Genomic DNA, 15,090 nt, shown 5'->3' on the forward strand with positions numbered 1-15,090 from the left:
TATGATGCCACTTTATACTCATTAGGATGATTATTACCAAATAAAAAAAAAAGTATTGTCAAGGATATGGAGAAATTTGAACCCCTGTGTTGCTGGTGAAAATGTAAAATGGTGTAGCTGCTGTAGAATACAATGTGGGAGTTCCTCAAGGCAATTAAACAGAATGAATGATTCAGCAATTCCACTTCTGGGTATATATACAAAAAGAATTTTTTTTTTAACGTTTATTTATTTTGGGGACAGAGAGAGACAGAGCATGAACGGGCGAGGGGCAGAGAGAGAGGGAGACACAGAATCGGAAACAGGCTCCAGGCTCTGAGCCATCAGCCCAGAGCCCGACGCGGGGCTCGAACTCACGGACCGCGAGATCGTGACCTGGCTGAAGTCGGACGCTTAACCGACTGCGCCACCCAGGCGCCCCTACAAAAAGAATTTAAAGCAGACAACCAAGCAAATATTTATATACTCATGTTTGTAGCAGAATTATTTACATAATGAAAACAGTGTAATCAACCCAAGTATCCTTCAGAATATGAATGTATAAATAAATTATAGTATATACCAACATTAGGATATCATTTAGCTTTAAAAAGTAATTAAATTCTGACATATACTATAACATGGATAAGCCTTTAGGCTAAGTGATATAAGCCTGTCAAGGAAAAATACTCTGATTCTGCTTATATGAGATACATAGACTAGTCAAATTCATAGATATAGAAGGGAGAAGTTACACCCAGAGGCTGGGAATAAGTGGATGGGGAGTTACTGTGTGCTCTATATGCAGTGTTTCAGTTTGGGAAAATGAAAAACTCCTCAAAGTGGTGATGACTGCACAAAAATGTAAATGTACTTAATCCCACAGTACTGTACACTTAAAAATGGTTAAAATTGTAAATTTTATGTTATGTATATTAAACTATAATAAAAAATAGAAAGAGCCCAAATATGTATCAACTGATGAATGAATAAAGAAGATGTGGTATATGGGGCAGCTGGATGGCTCAGTCAGTTAAGTACCTGACTTTGAGTCATGATCTCACAGTTTGTGATTTTGAGCCCTGCATCAGGCTCTGTGTTGGCATCTCAACTTTAAAAAAAAAAAAAAATATATATATATATATATATATATATATATATATATATATATATTATAGAGACATAGATATAGATATGGATATATAGTGGAATATTACTCAGCCATCAAAAACAATTAAATATTGTTTTTTGCATTGAAATGGATGGGGCTAGAGTGTATTATACTAAGTGAAATATGTCAGTCAGAGAAAGGCAAATACTGTATTATTTCACTTATATGTGGAATTTAAGAAGTGAAAGAGATGAACATGCTGGGGCGAGAGAAAGAGTCAAAGCATAAAACAGACTCTCAACTATAGAGAACACACAAAGTTGCTGGAACACACAAAGTTAACTACAGAGAACTCACACAATGTGAGTGGGGGGAATTGGTAAATGTTTGATGAGTATTAAGGGCAACACTTGTGATGAGCCCTGGGTGTTGTACATAAGTGATGAATGAATCAGTGAATTCTATTCCTGAAACTAATTCTACAATAAATGTTAACCAATTATAATTTAAATTAAAACTTGAAAAAGACAAATAGAAAAGCTAAGATGAAAAAGTTAGACTGTCTTGTTGGAGCATATGACAGGGCTATTATATTCATTATTGAGGGATGAAAAAAATAAAGCTAGGGATAAGAAGAAAGGCAGTAACATGGGAGTGGCATAATAACCGTGCTCCCAGTAGAGAAAACAGACTATAAAGGAGGCCTAGAGATAAAATCCAGTAGCATAACTGAAGACTCTCAAGAAGTCCAAAGTGGCTCTTGCATAGAGTACAAAGTATGAGATGAGAAGAAATAAATATAAAGCAATGGTTCCTAATAGATTGTCCTCGGACCAGAGCACTGTCATCAACATCACTTTTGTGGTTTACGGATGATATATTATCAATTAATATTCATTATTTTAATCAATTAATTATTAATTCTTTCAAATTCAAAGGTGGCTCTAAAGATATTTTGAAAATTTTCATAGTCTATATCCCGTTTACTTTGGACACTTGTAGGAATTCTCTCCCCCCCCCACCCGTGGTAAAATGCAAAGATTTTTTATTGTTACCATTATCATTGTCATCACTTTAAACTAGGATACACACATCTGTAGTAAACAGTAAATATAAAGCAACAAAAAATCAGTTTTGAATAAGAGTGCATCCAAGTAAAAGTCTGTGACCTTAAAGAGTATATATATATATATTTTTAAAGTAGTGACAAGAATGGGATCCTTTTTAATAAATCATTGAAGAGGATAATCTAGTTTGTAGAAGAAATGAGTTCATAACCAAGGAAAATAAGCAAATGGTTAGTAATAAATAAAATAATAAATTAAAAAAGAAAAAGTTTAGCCATGAGCAACACTATTAAGTAGGAGAGGTTTCCCTCTATTTTTTTTTTAAATCCCCTTTGCCCCTCCAGAAACCTAACTTACAACGGTGGGTCCAGGCTATGAGACTAACTTTCCTGCCCCATCAATATAAATTTATTCTCCACCACGTTTTTAAAAACAAAATTCACTCAAGGTAAATTAATATTTGATAATTGCTTTAAATATTCCCTATATTTGATATAGTATCCATTTTGAAATGATATTTCAGTGCCTCATCCCAAACAGATGATGTGAAAATTTCAAGACACCACAACGTTACTATAGAAAATTGTGTGGGGTAAATGGAAAATAAATCATTCTTTTCGTTACTCGAATTATAAGAAGACTGTTGTCTATCCCATCTAAATTTGAGTCTGACCTTATGTAAAACATAGTTTGTTTATTTTTTTCTCATATACACTGTGGAAAGACAAGACTAAAAAATAGACCTATGTTGATCTCTTAATATATTTATTCAACACCCTGTGGTATAGTTTATTCTGATTACATTTAATGATTGCTTGAGAGCAATGCACCCCCCCACACACACACACACACTCGTGCATATTTTCTCTTTGTTCAGGCAAATCATAGAGTAGTATGCTGGTCATACTGGCCTACTGATAATAAAAGACATAGCAAACATGGTGTTTTAGGAGGAAAAAGATTTTCTTTAAAAAAAAGTGAAGTTTATTTTGAAGGTGATGATATTTCTATGTAGCATCACAGGAGACTCATTTCCCAATTTAAATAGGAGACCTACCAGGCTGAAAAAGAGATTGACTTTGACCCACAGGCATGGCACAGAGTAAAGAAACATGTACTGGCAACATGATTTTTGTTTTTCAATTCACTTTCAGCTGAGCAGTTTCTTTAATTCTTCTCCTGTGGCCATGCTATTTTTAACTTTCTCATGTTTAAAAACAAACAAACAAACAAACAAACAGAACAGAACAGCAATTGAACCCCAGAGTAAAAAACACCCAGAGGACAAAACACTGTCACTTATTTGCCTTTAACAAGTAATTCTGTGTTGCTTTAGAGACAGCAGAAGTTGCACTATAACAAAACTCTACAGAAATAAGATTTATTAAGAAACAATTATTTCATGGTCGCAATATCATGATTCACCTCCTCAAAAAGAGATATTTGTATTCATGGAGCATCAGTAAATGAACAGTACAAAACCATTTTTATACTCTTGCAAAGAGAAGCTTTTCCTAATTTCCTTCTTTTCATATTATTTTACTTTTCTTAGTTATTTCTCAATTTCTACTGGTCCCTATTAGTTTTAATTTCAACTTTTGTCATACTCCAACCTCTCACAGTTTCCTTTGCCTAATATCTCTTCAACTTAGCAAGCAGACTCAATTGAAAACTACAACCTAAAAATGTCAGTGACACAGGATATGGAACACCATGGCAAAGAGAAAAGAGCATATGCAATAGGCAAGGGCTCTAATATTTGAATGGGTTATACTTACGTTTTTCTTCTTTTTAAAAGTTACATGAGAATACATTTTTGTGAAAGGGAAAATATGTCATGGAAAATGTTATGTATCTTACACTGAAGACATAATGTGGACACTTATATTTTCCTATTAAGTACATTTTTGAGGCAGTTATTTCTGAAAATAAAATCTTTTCTGAGTTAGTTCTTCTATAGGGCTATGGGAATTAAATATTTACCTCTAGAAAAAACTATGAATTATTATGTGAACATAAATATCTAAGAACCAACTCATTTTCAAATTAATTTTTTAAAAACCTGATCATTTACTTATAGATTATAACCTATTAGCCCCAGACAAGGAGCAGGTAATTTCTACCCTAGTTGTTTTGTAGAGAGCATATGGTATTTCTAGGGTCATACTCTCCAGTGACCACTAGAAAGTATTTCAAAGAGTATCATAGCTTTGAGATTAAGACAGAATTCTTGAGAGGAAAGATTTAACTTTTCTCATTACTTTATATCATGTCTTCTTCCCTTTAGACCCCAACGTTAACCTTGTATACTGATCACTTCATAATGAGTTAATATTTGCTGTAATCTATGAACCTCTTGCTTCTCCCTGTACTTCTAAAGCCTTGGGGTATGAAAGCTAGTGCTGTGATTTCACACATAAAATATAGAGAAGATAATTTCCAAATCAAATAACTAAAATCCAAGCAATCTATTCAGAAGTCATTGTATGAAAAGCAAACATTAATAATGGAGGAGAAAAGCAAGATTTCAAAATACACAAAGAAGCCATATTATGAACATCTCTGTTGTTAATGCAAAACTTCATTTGAATCATTGTTGCAAATGTAGAAACTTACAGGAGTACTGACTTTAACAAGATCCCTATGGTTCCTTAATCATTAAGTTGTATGAGATTGAATACAAAGTTTCTTTAAATAAATGTTGGTAAATTTTGAAATATTCAAGGAGAATTTTAGGCTATACAGTATTTATTTTTTTTCTCATGTTGGCATCTCTAAAAACAAGATGTCCCTTAAAACTGGCTATATGTAAGACTTTAATAGGTAAAACCTGTTCTCTTTATTGGTATAAAGTATAAGGTATCTTATAATTGATGGCATCCTAGATTTGATAAAATATGATATTACCTTGCTGTTACTGAACAAATTTATATATACTTTATTTTCTACTTTCAATTATCAAGCTTTCTTTTTTTTTTAGTTTTTAAATGTTTATTTTATTTATTTGGAGAGAGAGAGAGAGAGAGAGAGAGAGAGAGAGAGAGAGAGACTGCACCCGAGGTACAGGGGCAGAGGGAGAGAGAGATTCCCAAGCAGGCTCTATGTGACAGCAGGGCTTGATCTTATGTACTGGAAGATCATGACCTGAGACAAAAATCTAGAGTCAGATGCTTAACCAACTGAGCCACACGGGTACCCCAATTCTAGCTTTTAAGAGTTAAAAGTTTCTCTCCTAATAACTTCCTGAAACCTGAAGTCATCATTTTATTTTAATATCTTGCCTTATGAATAGTCATAATTTAATCTAATGCTACTTTAATATAAACTAAAATACTATAAGGACTACCATGCCACATCCACTCTCAGATATTTATTGACTAGACTAGATAGAATTATCAATTACAATATTTTATTAAATTTTCAGGGTGAAATAATTCCTCTAATATCTATTATAGAAAAATTCTGCAGTACTCCTGCAATAACAGTGTTTTACTTTAACAGTGTCAAGCAAATTAAAATTAGGTTACTAAAAAAACATTTTCCTAAGTTTTTATTTATATTGCACTTAGCTAACATACAGTATAATGTTAGTTTCAGGTGTAGAATTTAGTGATTCAACACTTAAATATAACACCAGGTACTCATCGCAACAAGTGCCATTCTTAATTCCCCTTTCCATCGTCCCTTCAGGTAACCATCAGTTTGTTCTCTATAATTAGTCTGTTTTTCAGTTTGCCTCTCTTTTTTCCCTCCTATCTTCATTTGCTCTGTTTCTTAAATTTCATACATGAGTGAAATCATATGCTACTTTTCTTTCTCTGAATGACTTATTTCGCTTAACATAATTCTCTCTAGCCCCACCCACATTGTTGCAAATGGAAATATTTCATTCTTTTTTATGGCTGAGTAATATTCCCTTAAATATATGTCTTCTTTATCCATTTATCAGTTGATGGACATTGGGGTTCTTTCCATAATTTGGCTATTATTTATAATGCTACTAGAAACAACAGGGCCTATCACTTTGAATCATTATTTTTGTATCTTTTGGGTGAATATCTAGTAGTGCAATTGCTGGGTCATAGTTCTATTTTTAACTTTTTGAAGTACCTCCATACTGTTTTCCAGAGTGGTTACACCAGTTTTCATTCCCATCAACAGTATAAGAAGGTTCTCCTTTCTCAACATCCTCACCAACACCTATTTGCATATGTTGTACTTTAGCCCTTTTGTCTTCTGTGAGGTGATATTTCATCACGGTTTTGACTTGTATTTCCCTGATGATGAATAATCCTGAACATTGTTTCATGTGTCTTCTAATCATCAGTTTGTCTTAATTGGGAAAATGTCTATTCATTTCTTCTTCCTACTTCTTAACTGGATTATTATTGGGGGATTACGTTTTATAAATTCTTTCTATATTTTGTATACTGACCCTTTTTCAGATATGTCATTTGCAAATATCTTCTCCCATTCTGTAGGATGCATGACACTTTTTATCTGGATGAAGTCCCAATAGTTTATTTTTGCTTTTGTTTCATTTCCTTCAGTGAGGTGTATAGTAAGAAGTTGCTATGGCTGAAGTCAAAGAGGTTACTGCCTGTGTTCTCCTCTAGGATTTTGACGGTTTCCTGTCTCACAGTCAGGTCTTTCATCCATTTTAAATCTACTTGTGTGTATGGAGTAATAAAATAGTCCAGTTTCATTCTTTTGCATGTTGCTGTCCAGTTTTCCCAACACCATTTGTTGAAAACACTGTCATTTTTCAATTGGATATTCTTTCCTGCATTGTCAAAGATTGGTTGACCATGTAGTTGTGGTTTAATTTCTGGGTTTTCTCTTCTTTTCCATTGATATATGTATCTATTTTTTGTGCCAGTACCCTCCTGTCCTGATCATTGCACATTTTTAGTATAACTTTATGTCCAGAAATGAGATGCCTCCTACTTTGCTTTTATTTTTATAGATTGCTTTGGTTATTTGGGGTCTTTTGTGGTTCTATACTAATTTTAGGATTGCTTGTTCTGGTTCTGTGAAAAATGCTGGTGGTATTTTGATAGAGATAGCATTAAATGTGTAGATTGCTTTGAGTAATATAGACATTTAAAAATATTTATTCTTTCAACCCATGAACATGTAACATTTTTTCCTTTTTTTGTGTCCTCTTCAATTTTTGTCATCAGTGTTTTATATTTTCACAGTATAGATCTTTTACCTCTTTGATTAGGTTTATTCCTAGGCATCTGATGAGTTTTGGTGCAAATGTAAACGGGATTGATTCCTTGATTTCTCTTTCTGCTGTTTCATTATTGGTGTATAGAAATGGAACAAATTTCTGTACATTGATTTTGTATCCTGTGACATTCTGAAATTGTCTATTAGTTCTAGCAATTTTTGGTGGAATATTTCCAGCTTTCTATAAAGACTATCATGCCATCTCCAAATAGTGAAAGTTTGAATTCTTCCTTGCCAATTTGGATGCCTTTATTTCTTTTTGTTTTCTAATAGCTTTGGACAGGATTTCCAGTACTATGTAAAAATAAAAAAGATGAGGGTGAACATCCCTGTCTTGTTCCTGATCATAGAAGAAAAGCTCTCAGTTTCTCCCCATTGAAGATGGTATTAGCTGTGCATCTTTCATATATGGCCTTTATGATTTTGAGGTATGTTCCTTTTATCCCTACATTGTTGAGAGGTTTTTAATAAAATGGATGCTGTGTTTTTTCAAGGGCTTTTCCTGCCTCTATTGAAATGATAATATGGTAATTTTCCTTTAATTAATGTGGCAAGGAGCGCCTGGGTTGGCTCAGTTGGATAAGCATCCGACTTTGACTCAGGTCATGATCTCAGAGTTCGTGAGTTCAAGCCCCACATCGGGCTTTGTGTGACAGCTCAGAGCCTGGAGTCTGCTTTGAATTCTGTGTCTGCCTCTCTCTCTGTTCCTCCCCCACTTTTACTCTCTTTCTCTCTCAGAAATAAGAAAGAAACATTATTTTTTAATGTGGTAAATCACATTGATTGGTTTGTGCATATTGAGCCACTTTGCAGCCTAGGAATAAATACCACTTGATCGTGATGAATGATTCTTTTAATTTACTGTTGGATTCATTTTGCTAGTATTTTATTGAGAATTTTTGGATCCATGTTCATGAGCAATATTGGTATGTAGTTCTCTCTTTTAGTGATGTCTTTATCTGATTTTGCAATCAGGAGAATTCTGGCCTCCTATATTGAGTTGGGATATTTTCCTTCTCTCTCTCTCTCTCTCTCTCTCTCTCTCTCTCTCTCTCTCTCTCTCTTTGGAAGAATTTGAGAAGAATAAGTAGTAACTCTTCTTTAAATGCTTGGTAGGATTCCCCTGGTAATCCAACTGGCCCTGGACTTTCGTTTGTTAGGAGATTTTTGATTACTGATTCAATTCCTTTGCTGGTAATAGGTCTGTTCAAATTTTCTATTTCTTCCCATTTCCGTTTTGGTGGTTTATATGTTTCTACGAATTTACCCATTTCTTCTAGGTTGTCCAATTTGTTTGAATATAGTTTTGATAATATTCTCTTATAATTGTTTCCATTTCTGTGGTATTGGTTGCTATTACTCCTCTCTTTTCTGTGCTTTTTTTTAAACTTTATTTCTGATTTTTTAAAATTTACATCCAAATTATTTAGCATATAATGCAACAATGATTTCAGGAGTAGATTCCTTAATGCCCCTTACCCATTTAGCTCATCCCCCCCCACAACCCCTCCAGCAGCCCTCAGTTTGTTCTCCATATTTATGAGTCTCTTCTGTTTTGTTCCTCTCTCTGTTTTTATATTATTTTTGTTTCCTTTCTCTTATGTTCATCTGTTTTGCTCTTAAAGTCCTCATATGAGTGAAATCGTATGATTTTTGTCTTTCTCTGACTAATTTTACTTAGCATAATACCCTCCAGTTCCATCCACATAGTTGCAAATGGCAAGATTTCATTCTTTTTGATTACCAAGTAATACTCCATTGCATATATATACCACATTTTTTTGTCCGTTCATCCATCGAGGGACATTTGGGCTCTTTCCATACTTTGGCTATTGTTGATAGTGCTGCTATAAACATTGGGGTGCATGTGTCCCTTCGAAACAGCACACCTGTATCCCTTGGATAAATTCCTAGTAGTGTAATTGCTGGGTTGTAGGGTAGTTCTATTTTTAGTTTTTTTGAGGAACCTCCATACTGTTTTCCAGAGGGGCTGCACCAGCTTGCATTCCCACCAACAATGCAAATAGATCCTCTTTCTCTGCATCCTCGCCAGCATCTGTTGTTGCGTGAGTTGTTAATGTTAGCCATTCTGACAGGTGTAAGGTGGTATCTCATTGTGGTTTTGATTTGTATTTCCCTGGTGATGAGTGATGTTGAGCATTTTTTCATGTGTCGGTTGGCCATCTGGATGTCTTCTTTAGAGAAGTGTCTATTCATGTCTTTTGCCCATTTCTTCACTGGATTATTTGTTTTTTGGGTGTTGAATTTGATAAGTTCTTTGTAGATTTTTTTTGGCTACTATATCATTTACTTCTCCTCTAATCTTTAATTTTACCATTATTCAGCTGAATTTAGGCTTCATTTTTTGTTCTTTTTCTAGATTCTTTAGGTGTAAAGTTAGGTTTTTATTTGAGATTTTTCTTGCTTCTTGACGTAGGCCTGTATTGCTACATCTTTTTCATTTAGGACTGCTTTTGCTGCATCCCAAAGATTTTGGACTGTTGAGTCTTCATTTTCACGTTTCCAAGTTTTTTTTTCAATTTATTCTTTGATTTCCTGTTTGATCCATTGATTTTTTGGTAGCATTTTGTTTATCTTCCATGTATTCATGTTCTTTATGACATTTTCCTTGTGGTTGTCTTCAAGTTTCATAGTGTTGTGGCCATAAAATATGCATGGTATGATATCAATCTTTTTATACTTGTTGAAGCCTGATTTGTGACCTAGTATGTGATCTCTTCTGGAGAATGTTCCATATGTACTTGAAAAGAATATGTATACTGGTGCTTTAGGATGAAATATTCTGAATGTATCTGTTGACTCCATCTTTTCTAGTGTGTATTATTATAAGTGAGTTCCTTCATGTTTGTATTGTTTTATATATTTGGTTCTTTCATGTTGTGGGCATAAATATTTACCATTTTTAGATCTTCTTGTTGGATAGTCCCCTTTTTTATGATATAGTGCCCTGCCTCATCTCTTGTTACAATCTTTGGTTTAAAATCTGGTTTGTCTAATATAAGTCTTCCTGCTTCAGCTTTTTTTTTTTGTCCATTTGCATGATAAATGTTTCTTCACCCTGTCACTTTCTTTTTTTAAGATTATTTATTTATTTTGAGAGAGAGAGATTGAGAGAGAGAACATGGGAGGGGTAGTGAGAGTGGAGAGAGAGGGAATTCTAAGCAAATTCTGCACTATCAACATTGAGCCTGATGTGGAGCCTGATTCAACAAACTTTGAGATCATGACCTAAGCTGAAATCAAGAGTCAGATGCTGAACCAATTAAGCCACCCAGGTGCTCCACACCCTGTCAATTTCAATTTGTAAGCATCTTTAGGTCTAAACTGAGTCTTTCGTAGGACAGCGTACAGATGAGTTTTTTTTTTTTTCCGTTCTGATACTCTATGTAGTTTTATCAGAACATTTAATCCATTACTTTCAGAGTATTTTATTTATTTATTTATTTATTTATTTATAGTTTATTTATTTATTTATTTATAGTTTATTTATTTATTTATAGTTTATTTATTTATTCATTTATTTATTTATAGTTTATTTATTTATTTATAGTTTGTTTATTTATTTATTTATTTATTTATTATTGTTTAATATAATTTATTGCCAAGTTAGCTAACATGGAGTGTATACAGTGTGCACTTGGTTTCAGGGGTAGATTTTGCTGATTCATGACTTACATACAACATCCAGTGGTCAACCCAGTATGTGCCCTCCTCATTGCCCATCATTGCTAGATGTGTATTTATTGCCATTTTATTACTTATCTTCTTGTATCTGGAGATTTTCTATGTTCCCTTTCTTCTCTTTGTAACTTTTGATCTTTCCTTTCCACTCAAAGATTCCCCTTGAATATTTCCTGCAGGCCTGGATTAGCGGTCACCAACTCCTTAGATTTTGTTTGTCTGGGAAACTCTTTATTTCTCCCTCTATTCTGAATGATTGACTTGCTGGATAGAGTATTCTTGGCTGCATATTTTTACCATTCAGCACATTAAATGTAGCATTCCACTCCCTTCTAGACTGCCAACCTCTTGTTGAGCGATCTGCAGCTAGCCTTATGGATCTTCGCTTGTAAATTTGGAACTATGTTTGTCTTGCTGCTTTTGATAATTTTTTTCTTTATTATTGTATTTTGTAAATTTTATTACAATATGTCTCGGTGCTTACCAGCTTTTGTTGATTGTGATTGGAGTTCTCTGTGCATTCTGGAGTTGGATGTTTGTTTCCTTCCCCAGATTACAGACATTTCCAGCTATGATTTTCTCAAATGAATTTTCTGCCCCCTTTTCTCTTTATTCTTCTGAGACCCATATAATATAAATGTTATACATTTGATGGAGTCACTGAGCTCCTTAATTGTGTTCTCATGTTGCATAATTCTTCTCTGTCTCTTTTGTTCAGCTTCATTAATTTCCTTTATTTTATCTGTTATATCACTTATTCCTTCCTCTGATTTTTCCATCCTCATATTCATTGCATCCATCTGTATCAATTCTCAGTTATTGTATTTTTCATTTCTGACTGTTTTTTTTAACTTTTTTTTATCTGTGTGGTCGTTGCCTCCCTGAAGTCTTCTGTTCTTTTCTGAAACCCAGTGATTAACTTTATAATTGTTTTAAATTCTCCATCAAGTATATTACTTATATCTGTTTTGATTAGATCCCTGGTCATGACCTTATCTTCTTTCATTTGGGATGAATTCTTCTGTCTTGCCATTTTGTCTAAGTCTCTGTTTTCTTCTCTGTGTTAGAAAAACCTGTTATGTTTACTGCTCCTGATACTAATGACTTTGTGAAGAAGAGGTCATATGTATTTCACAGCAAGGCACTTCAGGGAATGTCTGTGGAGTGTTCTGAGTGCTCCTATGTTTTGGCTGCTCTATCCTTAAGGCCAGTAGTCTGGAGAGGCTCTCCTTACCTGCAATGGGAAATTTTTGGTCTGTGGTGTGTGGTAAACTTTAACTAGGTGAACTCTGGTCTGCTTGTTAAATGAGACTAGATACTACTTCCACTTATAACTGAAGACTTGTGGAACTTTCCTGTTGGGAGACATGGTTTGGGCAGGGATTTCTGCTGGTCTTCTGCTGAAAGGGCCTGCCACACTAGAACTGAGGCAAACTTGACTGAGAAGCACAGTACCTGCTGAGTGCCCGTGTGTGGGACCTGGCATAAGCAGGTTAGGCAGCCAGTATGGTCATTGTGCTGTTTACTGCAGGTGGCTCTGTGTTTATGCTGAAGGGCAGGGGAGGGAAATGATGCCCTGCAGCTCCTTTGCCCCAGAGAGGCATCTCTCCTTTCTTGCTGCTCTCAGGGCAGCACTCAGAGAAAAGTGAAAAATGTCCCCTCACTGTGTCCCAGGCATTTTTAGATGGATTTTCCATAATGTCTGCCTCAGGGTTGTTTGCCTGCCTTCTATCCAGGAGCATCACAGTGCCCTTTGGGCTCTATCACAGTCAAGCCTGCTGACTTTTAAAACCCCAAGCTTTGGGGACATGATATGGGCAGAGGCCTGTGCTGGGTTTCTGTGTGAAGGTCTTCCTGCATTGTGCCTGAGGAAGATTTTACCTAGAAATGCGTAACATCAGGTTGCAAGGGCATGGGACTTGGAACAAGTAGGCTAGGCAGCCAGTGTGGGGGCCAAGCTGCCCTTAGTTGGTGGCTCTGTGTTTATGCGGGGGGGTGGGGGGGCAAGAATTTGCAACTGAAAGCTTCTTTGCCCCCAAGAGGTATCTCTCTGAATGCTACCTTTCAAGGAATAGCTACAAGAAGAGCAAATAATCCATTGTATGCCCTAGGAGTTCCTCAGATGCTGTTTCTATACCTTCTGTCCTTGGGTTGTTTGCCTGACTTGTCTCCAGGAGTTGGACAGCACCATCAGGGCTCTATCCCAGTCAAGCCCATGGACTTTTAATACTCCAGTCTTCGAGGCACACTGGTTGCAAAAACTCACACAAAAAAGCCCCTTTTGTTTTCCCATTCAAAGACTTTGGGTAAGTGTTTTCCTTGTGTGTTCCCCTGTGTGCTTCTCTCTCTTTTGCCATTCTCCATGACCAGAGCTCCCTCCCCTCCACAATATCATCCATGATCCATTTCTCCCCAAACCATGTTTCTGTACTTCCTACCTTCTTCAGTGTGGATTCTTCTCTCCCTCTAGTTGAGTTTGTTCTGTCAGTCCTCAGGTCAGTTTCTTGGGTGTTCAGAATGATTCAATACTTATCTACTTGTGTTTTCTTTTTTTTAAATATAATTTATTGTCAAGTTAGCTAACATACAGTGTATACAGTGTGTTCTTCGCTTTGGGTGTGGATTCCCATGATTCATTGCTTACATGCAACACTCAGTGCTCATCCCAACAAGTGCCCTCCTCAATGCCCATCACCTATTTTCCCTTATCCCCTGCCCCCCACCATCAAACTTAAGTTTCTTCTTTGTATTTAAGAGTCTCTTATGGTTTGCCTTCCTCTCTGTTTGAAACTATTTTTCTCCTTCCCTTCCCCCATGGTCTTCTGTTAAGTTTCTCAAATTCCACATATCAGTGAAAACATATTATATCTGTCTTTCCCTGACTGACTTATTTCACTCAGCATAATACCCTCTACTTCTATGCACGTTGTTGCAAATGGCAATTTTCATTCTTTCTCATTGCCAAATATATAGATATAGATATAGATATAGATATAGATATAGATATAGATACATAGATATAGATATAGATATCTCAACCATGAGATAATTACCTGAGTAGAAACCCAGAGTTGTGCACTTAACCAACTGTGCCACCCAGGCACCCCAGATAGTTATCTAGTTGTGTTTTGGGAATAGAATGAACCTAGGGTCCTCCTACAATGCTGCCATATTAGCTCCAAAACATACTATATAGATACATAGATATAGATTATATATATATATGTATATGAATAATTAAATGACAATTAAAAAACAACAATTTTATTGTATTTCAGGTGTCATCAAAATGTCATTTGGAAATATAGGTTAACATTTACCATAAAAATGCAGATAATAACTATTTTTTTCTTAGTTAATGTATTTCTGATACATAATACACAAGGTAAAAATGTATTATACTCAATACCACATTATAATTTATAATATGAAACACAATTTCCAATAATTAGTTTTCTATAGTTTCATTTAAACTTCAGAATATTTGGGTTGTTCTTTTTGCTGTGGGCATAGCCCTTATAATCAATACAGTTCAAGCAATTAAAGTGGAATATTTGAAAGCAAAAGAAGCAAAGATTTTAAATAATTTTATGGTTAGTTCACATAATAGAATTGGGAGGCTTGGACATAATTAGCATTTAATTAATTTTATAGTTATTTAACATAATAGTATTTTTATATATTCTATATTTGTATCATATGGTAAATGAATTCATCACTAAATGATTATTCAATCAATGTGTTGTATGATAAGCTCCTAGAAGTCTGGTGATAGCTTTTTTTTTAATCTGTATATTTCCTCAGCACCTAGTGAAGTTCCTTGAAATACATTAAAGTCTTAGTAATGATCTACTGAATAAACTTCAGAAGTATAAAAACACATTGCTTAGCTCCATAGTACAAACATTTGGATAAGGACAAAGGAAAAAAGGTGCAATATATTTTTTTCTGCTGGAAACACAATATTTGCAGACTCAAACATAGTAATTCCATGGC

Source organism: Prionailurus bengalensis, chromosome X, assembly GCF_016509475.1.
Source record: "Prionailurus bengalensis isolate Pbe53 chromosome X, Fcat_Pben_1.1_paternal_pri, whole genome shotgun sequence".
Lineage (NCBI taxonomy): Eukaryota > Metazoa > Chordata > Mammalia > Carnivora > Felidae > Prionailurus > Prionailurus bengalensis.